Below are 19,479 nucleotides of genomic sequence, written 5' to 3'. Positions count from 1 at the left end.
AATGATTGCAGTCCCAGGCGTTTCATATGATTATGATTTAACCAAACTATGAGCCGCTTCACATATATTTTTCCCACTCACAACTTTAGTTTATGCACGAAAGGTTTTGAGAGATGCATATCTGGTATTTCTGTCAGTTTTGATAAAGAGTTTCTTTTTAATGCTCCCATCACATTAAAAAAATTATAAAAATCAGTATGTTGTTCCAGAAACTAAGGAGAATCCCCAAACTTTACTGCGAACACTTTTCATTGGAACTACTTTCTGTCGCAGAAATAGCACCTGTGAAAGTTGTTCACTGAAATCTCTCCCTCGTTCACTCAGTCACCTATATAACAGATTCTCAATCAATAAAAGTGTCATGAAGGGTTGTGATACTTCCACCAAAACTGCACCAATCATCTGTGACTCGTTAGATTAGCTTGCCCTCACACCACAAAGATACCTGCCTGCATCTGCTTTCTCTCTCTCTCTCTCTGCATATGTCAGTGAGGGGCTGAGACTGCGCCCAGGTGATGAATGACCAATGGTGGATAAAGTACACAGCAATAACCTCCAGGCAATCCAGAGCACATTCGGGTACAGGCCAGCAAATTTATCATTCAATTGTCAGAGGATTTTTATCAAGTGTGTTTTCTCTTGTGTCTTTTGATTTATTTTGCAATTTATAAAAGTCACTCTGAGTCAGCATTCGACAAGTGTCACGAGGGCCGTTTCACAATAAGCTTAAACAAGACAGGGAAATATAAAGATTTGAATAATGCCCCCCAAAGAACAAGGATAAAACCAGCCATTTTTTTATTTGGAAAAAAAAAACATTTTTGTCGACAACAGAGCAACACGAGTGGTGCTGAGGCCAACAGTACGCTACAACCTAAACAGGCGACCTCGCTCTCTTTCCTCTCTCTGCTCAGACGAGTGGAGTGCGTGGGTTTGGGCAGCATGGTGTAGGAGGCACAAACCCTGCTAAGCCCCGTGGGCTATGAACACTCATCAGCACATGGAGTGCACTTCACTATCTTGCACAAAATATACATGCACCCCCATTACGCAAATGGGTCTACAGCAGTGGAAAAGTTGTCTCAGCAAACCGCTTGTTTATTTCTGTCTAGCAGGCTAATTGTTAATCATTTTCTTTTTAATTGTGGTGGAGGAGCTGGCCTTTCAATCTGCAGTGGCAGGCCTCCCAAGGCTTGCCACAGCGTTAATGTGATGCTCAGGCTCATGCGTTTTGTCTTGCAGCAGCAGCCTGTCCCCCAGCAGCCACTGAGCGCAGCATGAAGGCAGCCCTTGAGGGACATTACCAGGCCAGCCTCTCGGAGGCGTAATATCTAAGCTGTTTCTCTCTGGAGGCAGGGAGCCTGGTTCTCTGTCTTGCCCAGCTCTTGCATCTCTCTCTGGGGGCTTGGCAGTGCCTATGTGGGGGTGGCAGTGATTGATGATGCCCACTCCGTTTAACACACTGTGAAAACCTAGCAGCAGATGGGCATCTACAGATGTGTGCTTCATTGAAAAGCTATACAAGCCGAGGTCTTAAGGAAGTTAGCTTTGCCACAGCATGTTAGTGTGCCTTTTTACATTTGTTGTATATCATGTTTCTGTGTTTTTTGCATTTGGATCACCCCATTGAACATGTATCATTCAATATGGCACTTGTCAGGAGAAGGGTAAGCAATGATTCAATGGGTTGCTTCACTCTGAGAGCATAAAGCCTGTTTAAACATTATAGCACAATGGGAGGGTTTTTTAGACACGTTGTAATGCATTAAGTTGCAAATTTATTGCATGACTACATGCATGAATTTTCTTATTGTGCAGTTTGGAACCATCTGTAGAGAAATAGCATATGTGCATATGTGCTGCAGCTTAGCACTTACTCATTTTGAAGAAAATTGACCCCCTCACCCACTGATTTCCTCCACCAGTCTGATTTGACGTAATAATCTTATCAACTTTACAAGACTGCAGATGTGAATAACTTAAACATTCTAAAGTTATTTCCATGCAAAGGGGAAAAGAGGGTAGGAGGAAGTTATTTGTCGGTCTGGTGAAGTGGGAGGAAGTCCCATTTAATTGGATTTTGACGTGCCCTGTTGTCATGGCACCCAGATCCCAACTCTACACATGTGTGTGTGTGTGTGTGTGCATGCGTGCATGTGTGTGCGTGTGTGTGTGCGTAAAAGACAGAATAGGAGCAAGCGAGAGACAAGTTGGAGGAGAAATGAAGACAGAGAGACAGACAGATGGGGAACAAAAGGCTGACGATTTATCTGATACAGGAAATGAGGTTCTGTAAGGACCGTTTAGTGATGAAGGTACAGACAGTAATAGCAATTGAGAGAAATAAACGCGTTTGACCATTTCTCCCAACCGGCCCGGACTACAGCTGGTTAAGTAGCCACGAATCCCTTCACCAGTAGCAAGTGAAATCACAGCCAAGAGGTTTAGTGCATGTGTAATGAAGGGACACAAAGTCCATCTGCATCTCAGTCTGCTTTGATGCTTTGATGTGGCATGTGCTCTATCTCGTTTTATCTCCAAAGGCGACTCTATCAAAATTCAGATTAGCAAAACACACATATCATTTGTCTGTGCTGGATATGAAGTTCAAACAACGATCCTCAACATCTTTTTTAACCCTTGACTAACTAGTAGACAAACAGTATGGGGAAACAGCTACTTATACAGTACTTGCTGCTGTCTAGGGGGTCTTTTATAATTCCAGTGGAAAGCGCTTTGGTTAAAGGTGTGTTACTGACACGCTGGGTTCAATTTAATTGTCTGAATACATTTAAAAAAAAGTAAATCAATAAAAGAAATCTGACTTGAAAAATAAATGTTAAGGATATTAAAAGAGCAACATAAGGGCGGATTAGACTTCTATCCTCAGGAGTAACAAACTGAGTCCCATTTCAGTGTGAATGTAAACACTAATATTGACATGGAGAGCTCCTGTAGCTTAACTGTGAACAAGGGAGCTCTAGCCAATCCACTCTAACACTTAAACACACATAAAGACACTTCTTTTGAAGATGCTTTACGTCACAGACAAAAAGACACTTCTGTGAGTGTGAGGTGTTTGATTTTGAGGAGTTCCCAAAGCGGAGAGCAGATTTTCTTAAAATAATTTTCAGGATGCATAATTTCAAGAAATTCTGAGACATTAGGGAAATTCTCTGTGTGGAGGAGGTACAGTAAAAGTTTTAAAGAGGAACATTGAGCCTCTTCACATTCAAAAAAATGGACTGAGACGGTGCTTCTGACGGCAGCTTACGATTTTCATAGCATAGCGTTTCATTTTGTCATTTCCTTTGGTTGACAGAAATCAAAATACCCAAGGCAACACCTTACTGGAGCATTCAAATCTGGACAAGCAGTGCATCCTGGGTGTTAATCACCCAGGATGCACTGCAGACACTCAAACATTAGACAAGGCGCAGCACGAAAATTCATTTTCTCCTCAAATAAATGAGGGAAATTACTTTGATCTCTGAATGGAGAAGGAATATTAATAATCTTTTTAAAGATGCAAAGAGGTGTCCACGTAGCTTGTTTTCATTGCAATTTGTCAAATAGTGGTGAATCTGGGGTTGGTGTTTTTTTGTTGGTGTTTTTCACGTCTGTCTTAGAATCTGTGTTTGGAGACATTCAGAGCTTTAGAACATCTGCTAAAACACTATATTTAACTCAGACTAGTATCTTTTCCTTTACCCTACTAAGTGAACGTAAACAGCAGGTGAAGGAATCTGAAGGAAAGAGCAATGATACCAAAGCTTTGTGAGAGTTGAAGTGCAGTCCCTAAACTGAAAGTCATTTGACTTTTATGCTACCTTCAGCCTGTTCCCATCAGAGGGTGAGGTTTGTGCCATTTTGTCAAAGAACAACAGTTTGCTTGCTGACAAACTTTCAAAACATTAAACCGCACTAATCTAACTTTCAATTAAAAAATCAAAAGTAGATCTTTTCATTTTCTAAAACAGAGCTCTCATCCCTCTGATGTATAAATCAGGTAGCATCTGAAAAAAGGGCATTTATTTTACACCATGGCATAATAACTTGTTGCAGCACCATGAGATGGTGTTGGTCCACGAGTGTGCCTCCCTTTAAGCAGCCAAGGGTAGTAACCTATTAGACTGTTCAATTAATCCATTTTTATGAACTGTTAATAGTAACACCATGTCATGGGCAGCATGGTGATCAGCAGTTCCTCTTTTTGAATCCAAAATCTTACCAGGGTTTGCATGTTCTCCCTTTGCTGACCTCCTCTCACGAGGCTATTCTAAATTGCTCATAAACGTGAGTGGCCTGTTTGTCAGCCCTGCCACTTGTCTTATGGCTCCAGCCCCCCGCGACCCAGAATTGGATAAGCAGAAGAAACTGGATGGATGGTTTTTATTAAAAAGCTTAACTGTAATTAACACTGAACAAAATCCAGTTTGAATAGGTAGTCACCTGAATACACAAAGGTTTGGCAAGGCTAAATGAAGCTTTGCAAATGTTGTGGATATTAACCCACATCAAGTGAAGGATTATTTCTGGTCAAGTGAGCATAAATCATTTCTAAAAATCTAAAATATTTGAGCTTCAGATTTTTAAATCTTAGGCACAAAAGACTGTAGTGTTTTGTTTTGTGTATTTGTTTTCCCCCTTTATCTAACAAGGCCACAGCTCTGCGGCTAACCTTGCACTAACCTAACCCCAGTAGAAAGCTTTGGTCGGTCTCTAGAGGGCTGAAGGTTTCTATCCTCTAAAGCTTAGACTCCATTTATTCTATTCTAGGATAGCTGGGGTGTATGTATTATTATTAATATTATGATTTGTTAACAGTTTCTTGAAAGTGCAACTCTCTAATGAGGAGTTTCCCTGACTGTTAAATTGTGAGTAGAATCTTTTGGCTGGATGCCGGTTAAGCTCTTGCTAATTGTCGGGGAGGAGGGTTACCTTGAAAACACTCTTCAACTCTCACTTCACATTAAGGATTACCAATATAGGGGAGTGAAAGGAGAATAGAACAGACTTCAATCCACAAAAACTTAAGATGGGATCCTATGGGAACATCCCTGCCCATTCATCTTTAATGTATCTCAACTTGTGCTCCGAGGCTCAGAGGACTGACAATGGAGAACAGACAGAACGAAAGAAGAATGGGGAAAGAGAGAATTTGGAAGGAGAAAAAGGAGGACGAGGGGGCAGTTTACTGGGGAATAGGAGTATACTGTGAATGATTGATGAGAAGGCAGGGCTGTTGGGTGCATTCGCCAAGCAATAAAAATGGACTAATCCATCCTTTTCACTCCCTGAGGATCATATCACCATAGCTGTCACTGAGGGTCTGATTTTGAGAACTTTTCAGTCTGTTCACTGACCAGTTTTCGAGAAGCAGAACTAGGGGATGGGTTTTTTTGCCAAATGGTATCCATCCCAGCGGAGCCCCTGCATCACTTCCTTTTTTCAATCACTTTTTTTTTTTCATTTCCATCATGCTTTCACTCGCCCCGGCTGTCTGTCTGTCCATCTGTCGTTTGTCTTTCTGTGTACCTGTCCATCTGACTGTTGTTTGGTTAATTTGCTTGGATCAATCTGGTCTCCCCTCAAATGTCCACACTCATCTCCTGTGTCATTTCCCCCTTGACCACCCACTCTCACCAATGTAATTTTCCCTCCACATTCACCTTCATTCACGCTGCATCCTGATTACCCTTTTCTCCCTCTTGTTACTATTTTCCCATCAGCCGTCGGCCGTTTTTGCTAAACACAGAGTGACCCCTATTGGTGGAAAATATGCTTACAGGCAGTAATGGCACATCTTTCTCTTCTCTGGGGGACCTCGACCGTGAAATCAGGCTGGCATTGGCTACACTGTGACAGACCCTCTGTCTTGGGGCCATATTTGCCCCCTGCTCTCTCTCTCCACTTGGGAAGTAGCACCAGTCAGCAGGTGGGTTTAGTTTCCTTGCTTCATATGTCTCCGTAGTGTTTCCTCTTTCTTTAAAAGCCACTTTGCAGCTGGCCCTAATCCTAAGTCATTAAAATGACCAAAATCTTATAGCTAGTATTTAGTTCTCAGTCTAAAATAAACAATAACACAAAAACAGCGTGCATGTGAAAGCAGTGAAAGGTGCTGTTTATTTTTTTGACATCTAAATAGCACACTGAATGCAATTTAATACTCTGTTTTTCAGTTAAATGTCTTAGATATTTTTAACAATACATCCCATTTTTAGCACTTCCCACTTCTAGTAATAATTCCTCTTTGCATAATACATTTGAAAAAGCAAAAAGATGTCTGTTTGTATGAAGACCCTGACATATACAGTATAGCAAAATATTGGATTATTATTGTTGTTGTTATTATTACACATCATGTGGGCAACATTATTAGCTACTTACATAACAGGGTGTCTAAAATGATCATTTTAATAAATGGCAAGACTAAAAGGTCCTCAAAATTGTGTTTGCGATGTTATTTTCATATTAAGAAAGAAAAGCTGTCAGGTTCTCTGCTCTCCCAAGTGCTTCTCCATCCATCTGATTCAATTAGATCAGAAAAAGTAACCAGAAAAGTCAAAATATCTTAAAAAAAATGAGATGTGACCAAATGAGATGAAATCATGTGTATCATGTTGCATCAGTGCTTAAATTATGACTTAAATATTAAGTTAAAAGACTATTATTCTTCTTAAATGCAAAAATGCTGCAAATACAAATGTAGATGTTGGTCTTTTATTTGAGGTTTAAACAAAGCCTCCTCCTCATGCTTTCACAGCACCTGAAAATACACATGTTAATATTCATTGCATCTATTCTAGAGACTTGATTAAAATTTGTGTTTAAACCTGAGCAGTGTGTCATGACAAGCTGAAAAGCCATGACAAATAACAGGAGGCGACAGCATTAGTCAAGAAAAAGAACAAAAGCTTTTATTTGAAATTAATGACACTAAATAAACGTATTAGAGTAAATGCCATGAGGCATGTAAGTCAGTAAATCATTAGTGCTGGCATGTTTGCATGGAGCTCAGTATTGATTCTTACTGAGTGCACCTTTATATATGGGAACCCCGGGCCCAGACCAGACCTGAGCACACCTATGGGGCACCTGCAACACGTAACACACTAACAAAGACTGCCAGCTCTGGGTTATCATAAGTTATATATATGACAACCCTTTATATGTGTGTATAAACATTTTACTTTTAGATACATGTCAGTAAATTGTGTTTATTTATTGCATTTGTATTTGTATTTATATTTATAAGTATATTATATAAATATTACCTTAATTTCATTGTGCTTGCATAATGACAGTAAAGAGTCTTCAATCTCGAGATGCAGTGAGACATTATTTTTCAAAATAAATGCTAGTCTTGCTCTGCAGTTGCTTGATGTGTAACTAATCCAGTGTATGCTAACAAGCTAGCTTGTGTTCACAGCATGTTTCAGTACTTTAGTAATTATAAGAACTGTGCACGCCAGAGCACAATTAAACTTTTTTTTTTTTTTTGAAAAAGTTGAAAAAGCACGCATAAACAACAATCATAAACCACACTATTTTTAAGAACTGCTGGCTATGATTTTAGTTTACGCACTAAGGAATTAAATCGGCCAATGTTCCTCCACATTCACTTTGCTGCTGTATAGCTGTAACTGCATGACCTGTGTCCACAACATGGTCTTTCCCTAAATAAATTTAATGCAATTTCTCTGATTTTAGTCACGTATCTATTTGAGAATGTTATTATGTATGTATCTTTTTTTTTTATTGCTTTTGGAAGTCAAAACTGAGAGAAGTGAATTGTCTTAAGCGAAAGCTCTTAAGTTATGACACAGACAGCCGAGATTTCCTTTGAATGTGGAGTACAGTGTGCCAGGCTGTCTACAATAAGTGGAGTGTAATTGGGTTTCAGTGCAGAAAAATGTCCTGAGTTCGACTTGAAGTTTAATTTGTTGAGGAGAGGAAAGAACGAATAAGATATATGCAAATATGACTAGATGACTAGAGGCGTCGTGACAATGTGGATTTTTTAAAGGATATTCAGCTGGAGAAGAGGAACAAAAAGAGATGACGCGATCCTTTGTTGGAATCATCTTGTGTTTTTAAGAAATCGTCCTCAAAAGACCAATTAGGGAAAGTATCACTGACAAAAGTTACACAGGGAAATTGTGGCCAGTTACACCTGACTTCCCTGCAGCCAATCACATTCTGCTAATACAGCCTACTTGGTCTCTGGATGTGACTGGACCCCCTTTCACACTTTCAATTACCTCATATGATTTACTTCAAATTTCATTTGATGAGGCTGACCCTTTGCCCCAGCCACACAGACAAACCCATAAACGTCATCCGTGAGATTTTCATTTAGAGAGACCCAAGTGATTAAAAGGTAATTGTTGAAATGTGTCAAGGTGGCTTGTTTAATTATGGCGAACGAGGCATTCATTTGGACTCGACTTAAAATAGCTCAAAGGGTAACTAACACTGCGAGGCTTGTCTGTGTGAATGCAGCACTGCCTTATTTACTTTGCAGAAGTCACAGCAATGACCCCTGGGGAACATAATTAAGGTGGAATCAACATTTCATTCTGTACGTGATGAGCATATCAAAACAATTATGCTCTCCAGAAAAGGGATTGGAAGCTTGAAGCAGGAAAAAAATGCTGATAAGCACGGCCGCGCCATTTTAAATCGTGAGGTTTAACACACAGTTTTGAGTATTTAGACCGGCTTATCCGCAGGCTGCTGCTTACATGGGATAATTAGGTCCACTGTAGTAACTGGAAGAGGTAGCTGGTGGAGTGGGAGTTCATGGATTCAATCAGGCTGTGTATTTTACTGTACTGTTAAGCACTTGAGCTATTCGCCCAGTCTTGTCACTGGGGAACCTACAGAATGCTTTAACCATCTCTTTTAGATTTGTCAGGCACATTTTCATTGCCACTGATTTACGTGTCAGGTCATAGTCCTCCACTGGCGTTAATGTATTCCATCATTTTCACTGTGTGAGAGAAGAAGAGAGGCTATGAAGAGCTTTCTTGCCTCCCGCAAAGTTTGAACTGGGTCACGGTAAAGACCTCGCAGGCCATTTCTCTTTGGATAAGTATTTCTTCCATGCCAGGCCAGTTACACAGCAGACACTTAAGCAAAGTTCATTTTCATGTAAACTAGATGCCCTTTTCTTTCCATTTCAAGTGAAAGTGTGCATTTGACTATTAACCAACAAGGACATCACACTTAACTATTAATATTTACTTGGAAAGTTGTACGGTGTTCACATAGCACATTTGCAGGGGGTATTTTTCTTTCATATTGTAGCCACTATGTCTTTTTTGTTTGTTTTGCATTCAATATTTAGATTTTTCATACAAATTAGAAAGGCTATTTAAAAAAACACTATTTAAAAATAAAAGTTCCCTATCTTGCAGCAGCTTGATCAAATGCCTTGCTCAAACAAAGCTATTCAAATATATTCAGATAATAAATGTACCAAACAGAAAGAGACGAAACATCTGGTATCCTTAAGAAGCTGGAAGGAGATGAAGATAGTGTGTTGGCACTTTTTTTTTCTTGTTGTTGTTGTTGTTTTATGAAATGAATTATTAATGTTTTGTAAAATTCATTAATTGCCTGATAAAGTTCTATAAAATAGCTGAATGTTGCAAAGAGACTATTCCCTTTATCATGTCTACTGTATTTACTGTTCCTGCAGGTCTTTTCACCAACACTGCACATCATAAATCACATAAAAAATAGGAGCCAGCATAAACATATTATTTTGCATGTTTCACTGGCATTAAAACACAAACACACACACATATACACACCCAGTATAATTGCAAAACTAAATTATGGCAGCCATGGGGAAATATGAATTATTTTATGTGTGCTGTACTCATTTCACGCCTGATGGACTCTCACCTTTAACCAGGAGGTGCATGTCTTTCAGTGCCGTTTCGGGCACGGGTATTCTAATAGAAGAATAATGGAAGCATTCTTTCTTTTTAATTGGACATTGTTAGAATGACATATCAACCCCGCTGCAGGAATGGCCTTTCCATGTATACTGTAATTGAAACAGTCCCTATTTTCCCCTCATAGTCCTCTATACAGGAGACTGAAACGGGCAATGTTTGGTGAATCTGGACCCCTTGCACAGTTGTGTATTGTTGATGCTGCTTTGCTGAGCATCATTTCATCATATCAGGAGATTTTTTTCATATTTTCCTATAAAAATCTTGATGTTTATGTAATTTACCATTTATCTTCTGGGTAATACATTTTTTGTGTGCATAAACGCATTATCACACAATTCCCTTTGTATTCTCATTATTGATATTAGCAGTGCTATCACTACTGGTGATTCATCCGCCTTCATAGTATTTGTTTTCAGCAATTTTACATTCCAAAGGCTTTGATTTCCATTAGCATTTTTGCAATTATCCAGAAATTCCATTAAAGTTCTTGGCAATGACATGACAAGAAATGATCACCCTATTAAACCCCTGAGCTAAAAACATCATAATGTGCATGGTATTGTGTGGTAATCGTTTTTATTCAGGAAAAAACAGTGAATTACTACCTGTGTTTAACCACTCAAAATTCCATTTTAGGTATTCATCGCATGAGGCTGACAAGCAGACTGAAGCCGAGTAAATAAAAACTGGCAGCCGCTGGATGAATGACTGCATGTTTGGGTCATGATAAGGAAGAATTACATTTTTACACATCACTGAGGAGAGGAAAACAAAGACCGGTGTGAGGTTAAAAGCTCTACAAACTGCTGGAGAATAACCAAGTAAAAAAAACAATGAAGTATGGTTCTCTCTTAGCAGTTTAAGCCTTTTCCTCAGTGGAAGATGTAAGTGATTTAGAGCTCATCAAATGCACACAGTATGGCCCCCAAAGCACACATAGTAAAAAAGCATGATAGTTGTCCACAGAGCGGGTAAGGTACTGTCTTAGGCTTCAGGGGGCACTCCTAATGGAGCCATTACGAAGTCAGTTGTCATATCCGAAGGACTTCATTAATCATTACAAGTGGGATAATGCGTCCTCATTTAACAGGACAACTTCCATATTCTCCAAATTCTGTATGAGCAACCCAACACTTAAAGCTCGATTATGGTTCCCATCCATCCAGGTCTGTCTTCATATGCTTAGCACTAAAATAGCTTTGCAGCCATAAAAACATATTCATCTGGGAATCAAATAACAAGAATACTACTTTATTTGTGCAGCACCGTGACAAGCCATGGTGGTTCACCACAGAGGATGAAAAAGTAAGTTATGATGTTTTGTCTTTTTTTCAATCTAAATAAGATAATAATGTTCATGTTGTGTGTTGTCATTAGATCCTTTGTTTAATTTATTTTATTAAAACAACTACTGTCATAAGCCAAGGCACACAGCCATGATAACATGGGAGCTGCACACACAAATGGCAATTAAGATATTTCTTTAAAATAAAGAAGTATCAGGAAATAATGTAGAGTAACAATGGCAGGTGAAGTCAGTGGTGTCAGCGCTCAGGAGTGAAGAGTTGGGAAATTGAGTTTTGCGTAGTGTAAGGAAAACAAACCAAACATCAACCAAAATCCAGAATGGTGTCTTATGGTGGGCTTTTGTAGAGCACTGGCTCAATGGGCCCAGGTGTTATCGGTGCTGACGACTATGGACAAGGCAAGCCTTCTCTCCAGTACCTGCAGAAAACAGCTGCCACCCACACAGACAGAAAGGGAAGGTGTGGTGAAGCGGGCCATGACACTTCTACTACTAATTACTGTGCCCATCTATGTGCATGAGATGCAAAATAAAATTTTGGCTTGTTTTTTCCTTTTTACACCTAAAAAAGCGAGCATAATTAACTGATTCCATCCATTTGTTTTATTGCCGGCTCCTGGAGCTTATCCCAGCTGTCACATGGTGAAAGGATGGGTAGACACCTGGACAGGTTGTCAGTGTTTCACAGGGGCTGACACAGAAAATCATACACTCTTAGATCCACACCGAAGCCTATTTAAATTTGCCAGTTAACACAGTAGGGCATCTCCATGGACAGTGGAAGGATGCTGGAGAGCACAGAGAGAACCTGTGGAGGCACAGTGAGAACATGCAAACTTCACACAGAAAGGCCCCAGACAGCCAGCAGATTCAAACCCAGAATCTTCTGGCTGTGAGGCAACAGTTCTAAACGCTGCACCAGTGAGACATTCAGTTAACTTATTAGTGAAACTTTAATAATAATAAAAACAATGAATAACAAGCTATTTTAATAGTTAGTTTAAATTGTGGAGATCTGACAGATTTATGCAGATTTGTGTTTGCCTTTTCTGAGTCTGAAGTTTTAGATTTAAATTTCAGTCTGGGGTGCTGGCCGGGCCTTGGGGGCTTGGGTCCTGGCTGTTGTGTCACCGGAGCTGTGGGCGGGTGGGTGCAGGGGGGCTCAGCCCCAGTGCAGGGGACCTCTGGTGCATCGGCCCAACTAGGGGGCTCTCTAACTGGTGGGGAGGTTTTTGTATCTTTGCAGGTGGTCTCCTCTCTACAGGAGCTCACTCTGCAGGTGCGGGAGAGATATAGGAGAGGTAGAGAATGAACTCAACCTGGGTGTCTATTGTCTTGTGTAGTTTGGGAGATGATTGGATGATGGGGTGGGTGCAGTTTTCTCTGGGGTGGGCTGCCCCGGACTCTGTGGGGCTGGGCGGTGCTGCTGCTGCAGGCCCCGGTCCGGATGGCCCTGGGCCCCCTTGCCCTGGTGGGTTCCAGAGTGTGGGGGTGCCTACTGGGGTCAGCGGGGGAGCTGGCCCCAGGGAGGGGCCGCTTGCCCCTCCCTTTCCTCCCTCCCCATCCTCAGCTGCCTCCCTATTCCCGCTCTACCACACCCACACACGCAGGGCTTGGGGTGCAGGTATGTCACCAGGGTGCAGGGGAGGCACTCCCCCTCTGTCCCCTTCTGGCCGCCTGTGCCTCAATTTTATTCTGCAACCTAGACACCCACATTACTCACACTCTCACATAACACATACATATAGGGCCTTGGGGGTGGGCACGTTCTACAGCATCTAGAGGATGGTCGGTGTACTCCAACCCACCTCTGGCGCTGGTGCCCTACCCTCAATTTTAAATGCATTTAGACACTAAGGGTTTTCGGGAGGAGCCGTGCTGCTCTCTGAGAGGAAGCAAGTACCATGCTCTCCTGAGTTTTAAATGCACTTTAGAACAGCACACAGCAACACTACATATGAGCGGGCGTAGGGAGGTTTGAGGTCTTCACTCACCCCGGTTCTGTTAGCCGTCAGGGCTGGGGGGCTGGGAGGAGGTGCTGGCCGTCAGACTGAGGTCTGGGATGCGGGGCCTCCCTGCTACTGCAGATAAGGAGGTGGTCCGCTTGCCTCCACCCCAGAGAGAAGGGTTACATCTCCTGGGTCTAGGTGCGGCTTGCCCCTCTGGGGGCGGGGGTACCTGGACCTGGGATATAGAGTATGTTTGGGGAGTGCGACTGTCTGTGCAGTGTCTATTTGTGTCTGTCTACACGTTGGGTGAGTGCCGAGTATTTGGTTGTGTATATGGGGGTGGGAATGCACGTCTGTGTCCGCGTGTGCCTGTTTGTCTGTGTCTATATGTCAGGTTGGGTCTTAGAGTCAACCTCTCTGGGAACATCTCAGGCCCTCCAAAGTACGGAGGCCTATCTCCCCTCACCACACTCCCTGCCGGTGGCTGATGCCCTCAGACGTTGGTGTGTTGGTGGTCCTTGTCGTCTGGGGCTGGGCGCTCATGTATGTACCGGCTCACTCCTGGTGGCCGATTGGTGGGGCCTGGCGCCTGTGGCCCGGCTGGGCCCCTTCCGGAGGGTGTGGTGCCCTCAGGCCTCTGGCCTCTGGGCCTGAAGCTCGGTCCTCTCTGGCACAGCTGGCTGCCGGCAGAGCCGGCGGGCACGCCACTGCAACCCCCTCTGGCTTCTGCTCCGTAGCTGCTGGGTGACCTCTCGTTTGGGGCTCTACTCAGCTCTTCCCAGGAGGGTGGCACGGTTCCCCCCCTTTTGGTGGTCCTCCTCGGGTCCTCGTACTCTGGGGCCTCTGGATATCTGGGGCCTGGATCTCCTCCATACCTGCTTCATGCCCTGGGGGACGGGGCTATGGCGCCCACACTCCCTAGCAGATCGTTACATGGAGAAACCTTTGGAATACAGCATGCTGATCCACACAGGTGTGCACACTGCCTCAAAGCACATTGTGCGCTGTCTATCTTGCGTGCTGCACAATATCGTTTAATATTTAGTATCTACTGTTATCTACTGCTAGCTAGTTTATTGTGATGGTGCTGTATTTATTATGTTGCTCTTTTTTTGTTTTCTTTCTCTTCTGTTTTTTTTTCTCCATACAGGTGATCCAGGTGTTTTGTGTGTTTTTCTTTCTTTCTTCCCCCCTTTCTCACCGTCTCTTCTCCCCTCTGGTTTTCTTTCTCTCCCTCTCTTTCTTTCATTCTTTCTCCCTGTCCTATCCCCCAGTCATGTCTGTCCCGTTTGTAAAATAAATACATAATTATAATAAAAGTCAATCAAATGGACCAATATGGCAAGGCCATGATGATCCACTTGGTAAAATAAATCCGCTTGGCATCTTTCTTGGCCTTAAGACAACAATTCTGATGGCTAAAGATCCAAACGGGACACAAAAAAAAAAAAAAAAAAAAAAGATTTAAATTTCAGTTAAAGGGTAAAATAATATTTTGGTGTAAAAAGCAGAAATCCAGATTCAGTTCAATTAGAGAGGACAAAGCAGGGGCACCAGGCCTACTGTACGTTATCCCAGCCAATTGGCAGCTTGGCTCCTGAGAGCCCACTCCCACTGGGTGCGAATCAGAAATCTAACAGCTAATGACAACAGTCACCCCATGGTACCAGTACTGACAGCAAACTAATGCCCACACGTACAGAGTAGAGCACAAGAGCTGTCAACACCCCCTTATGATCCTGTGGGTATATAATGACCAAAAAAAGAAAATAAAGAGGAGGAAAAGAATCACTCCCAGTTTAAGCTGATGACTGTTATTTCTTTTTCTCACACCTCTTAAGGATACTTTAGCCATTTGCTATTAAGAGCAGATTTTCCTCTTCAGTGTTTCTCTTGCAATAATAAAATGTTGAATCACATTTAGAATAGGAGACTGTTGAATGGGTTGGAAAAGCAATATGTTCATTGCAAATGTAATTCCAGCTTTCATTTGAAACATTTAAAGCCAGGGCGGTCTTGCAATATGGTTTAAAGCATAGACAGATGAAAAACAAACAACAAGAAACTAGAATTGGTGTACTAAAGTCATCACACACAATTTTAATTAATCTGTAAAAATCTAATAAGCCTATGAATTCTATGTATTTTAGCAATAAGCAACTCGACTGACTCAAACATTTTCTCTCATTTCTGTTCTGAATAAAATACCTCGAAATCAAGTCAAACACTGACCAAATCTCCAGTAAATACTGAAATTGCTTAACATTTGTTGATTTCAAGGGTCAGAAACATTCATATTATTGTTATACTACCATTAGACCCTGTTTGTGCTACTGTTTGTTTTTTTTCTCCTAATTAAACTGAATTTGTGTGTATAAGCATCGCAGACCTGTATTACAAGTTATTCATTTTACAATGGCATTGCTAATTAAAAATGAATTATATATTATTTGGGTTTGTATTGATTCCACTTACATGTTTTAAGAGGACTTCCTCTGAATTTACATATAAATGACAGTCCTCTTGGCGCAGTAGTGTGTATTTTTTGTGGTTCTGCTCTGCTGGACAGCAGTGTTTCTAAAACATGACCCATTTGACTAGTGTTAAGAAACCCAATCTTCTGCTTATTTGATTGTAATCTTTATTTATTTATTTTTTTTAATGAGTCTTTTGCCATCCCTGCAGCTGGAGTCCTTTAATTATTATTTATTAATTTGCTTCTGTCGTAAAGCTACAAAAGCCTCTATCAACAAATCCCGCAGGTTGTTATGAGTCAAGCACTGAATATAGTGATGGAATCACTGAAGAGCTGCGCACACTGAGACGAGCACTATCTCCAGCGTTCAGCCCCTCCACCAAGCCAAATCAAGTTTGTGTTATCAGTATACAGCTTATACCACAGTTCTGAGCAACGTCAGCAAGAACAGGAGCCCCGAGGTGAACAGACATCAAAGTAATCAACCAGTGAATGCAAGAACTGAGAGTAGCTGTCACACCATGAAACTATGTTACCTCTTTTATGCAGCACAAAGGAATAACTCCCTAATAAAATCCCAACAAACACTATTAGGCTATTTATTTTCCTTCTACTACCATCATACGCAAACACAATCATGCACTGTGACTGTTTTATGCTTAGCTCCTTCTGGCCATAACCTGCTTGATTGATAAACACTTGTTCAAGTTTGAAAAAAAGCAAAGCCGAGACTGAAGAAACAGCAGTACATTCGAGACAATCCTCCGAGTAAACAGGCATCAGCCTAATTCATCTTGAGCAGCACAGCAGCAGAGACATGGCAGAATGCAGGACCGTTACCATTTTCAATTTTGATGCAGTTATTTTTTTTTAGGATTGCTCCACAGTGAAAATTTTGTATGACTGAATCACCACAATATGAGCGAAGCGCTTCAGCTGAAATTCGAGGTTCTTTTCCCGAGATCCTGGCAGTGAGTGCATTAATCACCACAGTCTCCCTTCCTAACTGAAGACAGAGAGCAACAGCTGGGGGAGAGGAGCTCGGCTTTAAACAGTACAGACTGCAGGAGGTTCAGCCATCACTTCTTGTTGTGAATTCTGACATCAATAGTAATGAATACCTTGGAGCGTTGCCTGACTGCCTGAGCCTGAATTGCTATAACACATGAGGCCGGGAATTGGAAGTGGTTTTTGTTTGTGTGTCTTTCTGTGTGCTGGTGTCGATGTCTGTGGGTCTGTGTGTAACCGTATGTACTGTATCCACCTCTGTTTACCTGTGCAAGCACATGCGTTCCTGCCAGTGTGTGCCTTTTTTTAGTGTGGATATGAGTAATATGCAGAATAACCGGTAGGGCTAAATGACCCGGGCTGACAGGAACAATTAATCAGAACATTGTTGGAGCTCTTGGATGAGGCTCCATGCCGAGGTTACACCTGCAAGGGCTTGAGCTGCACTGGGATCCAGCACACCTACACACAGTGATCTTTAAATGATCTATGGCTGGCTGGACAACATTTATTTCAAGTACAGAGTATTTGCATGGTTGTTGGACAGTTAAAGGCTCACTCATGAATTATTATACATTTTCATGAGACACCAAAAGCACAAAAATCTCCTTGTTTTATTGCCCCAAATTCTAAATAAATTGGGGAAATGTGTACAAAGCAGGGGCGTAATTTCCAGGGGGGGTGGGGGGTTTATGACCCCCTCAATAATCAGACTCAATATAACCCCCCCCCAATAAAATGATGAATTATCTTGCATAAATAGTCTGTTGATTTTCTTTACTCATTTCAGGTATTACCAGCAAAATAATTGCATGTTTAATCATCTGGGAATTTACCCAGATTTGTTTATTTATTTAGACAGGGATCTTGACACCCTCCACCCCCCACCCCTCACCCCCAACATAATGCAATGATTAGAAAATGTCATAAACCCAGATTTTAATCACAATAGAACATAGAGAACATATCAAAAGTTTAAACTGAAAGAAATTAGGCCATTTTGAATTTGATTGCAATAAAACATCCCCCAAAATGACATTCTGTGAGAGGGATGGTTTTCCATTCTTGTCTGACAGAGGATACTAGCTGTTTTTCATTTTATAATGTGCCAGATGTGAAGTCATGCTGTTGTTAGAGATATTATGTGGCTTACCATCCAAGACTTTCTAAAAGTAGAATGTGAAGCAGAGCTTTCAGCTATGAGGCCGCTCTAATATAGAACCAGCTCCCAGCTTAGATTTGGGAAACATCTATTCTTTCTACTTTTTTAGATTAGGCTTAAAACTTTCCTTTTGATCATCAGAACATCACTACTGCATTTAATCATTAGTGGTTATTAATCTCTTGCATAATATGTATATCATCATATTTTTCTGTGCTCTCTTCTCTTTCCCCTCACCCCGAGAAGTCAAGGTAGATGGCCGCCCCTCCCTGAGTCGGGTTTTGCCAGAGGTTTCCCACTGTTGCCAAGTGCTTGCTCTGAGCCATATTGTCGGGTCTGTAGGGACTGTTGCTGTAAATTGGTGCTATATAAATAAAATTGAACTGAAGTGAACTGAACCAAATTGAGGGCCAATTTTGATTTTTTGCCTTGTCCCTTGCACATAGATGTGTTTCTAGATTCTCTGGTGTTGTTTTTTTGATGATGTTATGCACAGTAGAAAATGAGGTTTTTCCTTTTTTTTAAATTTTGAAATTATTCCACAATTTGTGAACAGGTTTTTTTGCAGATTGCTGAAACTCTTCCTCTGTAAGATTCTCTTTTTATAGTCAGTCATGATAGTGACCTGCTGCCAATTAACCACATTAGGTGCAAAATGTCCCTCCAGCTGTTTTTTTAGTACCACTTACTTTTCCATCCTTTTGTTGTGCCTGTCCAAACTTTTTTGAGAAACAGTGCTACCTTCAAATTCAAAACGAGGCAATAATTTTCACGAGATAGTAAAACATGTTCTATTGTGAATGAAACGTGGGTTTATGAGATCTGCTAGTCGTTGTATTATGTTTATACTGCCATTTTACACAATATTTAGAAATTATGGTTATAATTTAGAGTATGTGTTCTGCCAACAGAGTAAACATAAGTCCAGTATTCTCCTTCTAGCTCTCTTTTGGTGAAAGATCTCAAGGCATGAATGTTTTAGAGATTGCAATGAATGCATGTTTGTCTGGAATTTTTTGTTTTCAGTGTTGCCCTGATCTCGTTTAAAAGTTTTAAGACTATCTGGAATCCAAGATCTTGGTCTTCGACTTTGGTATGCAACAAATTTTGACGAAGCAGTATCTCAGAGAAGTAAAACCAGTTATGACTTGACAAACTGGTTTTCAGAGGAAATAAGTTGTCAAGTCGCACGTAGTAAAACAAAAATACTGAAACTCTTAACAGAGCTAAGATGTACTGCTGAGTTCGGTGACCCATATTTCACAGATTAATTGCATCATTAAAACAAAAAATATGATTTAAACATCTCTCATTAAGCTATCTTTTAACATTCTCCAATTTTGTAATATATACAACACAGGAAGGTTAATCTTTTTTTTTTTTAATTAAAGAGGCCCTAAATACACTTTAATAACTGCTGGCCTAAAGGTTGACAAATGACCCTAATTAAGAGAAAACAAAACAAATTAGAGTATATGATATTTAGATAGATACATGTGCTTCCAGTGCACATCTACATGAACAGGTGTGCCTGAGCAGCATGCTCAGGTAGCTGATACATTACGGTTTTCTGCTCACATCTTTCTCTGGGAATTCAGTTGTCACTT

This window comes from Perissodus microlepis, chromosome 11, assembly GCF_051167445.1.
Source record: "Perissodus microlepis isolate ML-2025 ecotype Zambia chromosome 11, ASM5116744v1, whole genome shotgun sequence".
In the NCBI taxonomy this organism is placed as follows: Eukaryota; Metazoa; Chordata; class Actinopteri; order Cichliformes; family Cichlidae; genus Perissodus; species Perissodus microlepis.
The sequence above is the reverse complement of the archived record's forward strand: the minus strand, read 5'-3'. Positions refer to the sequence as shown.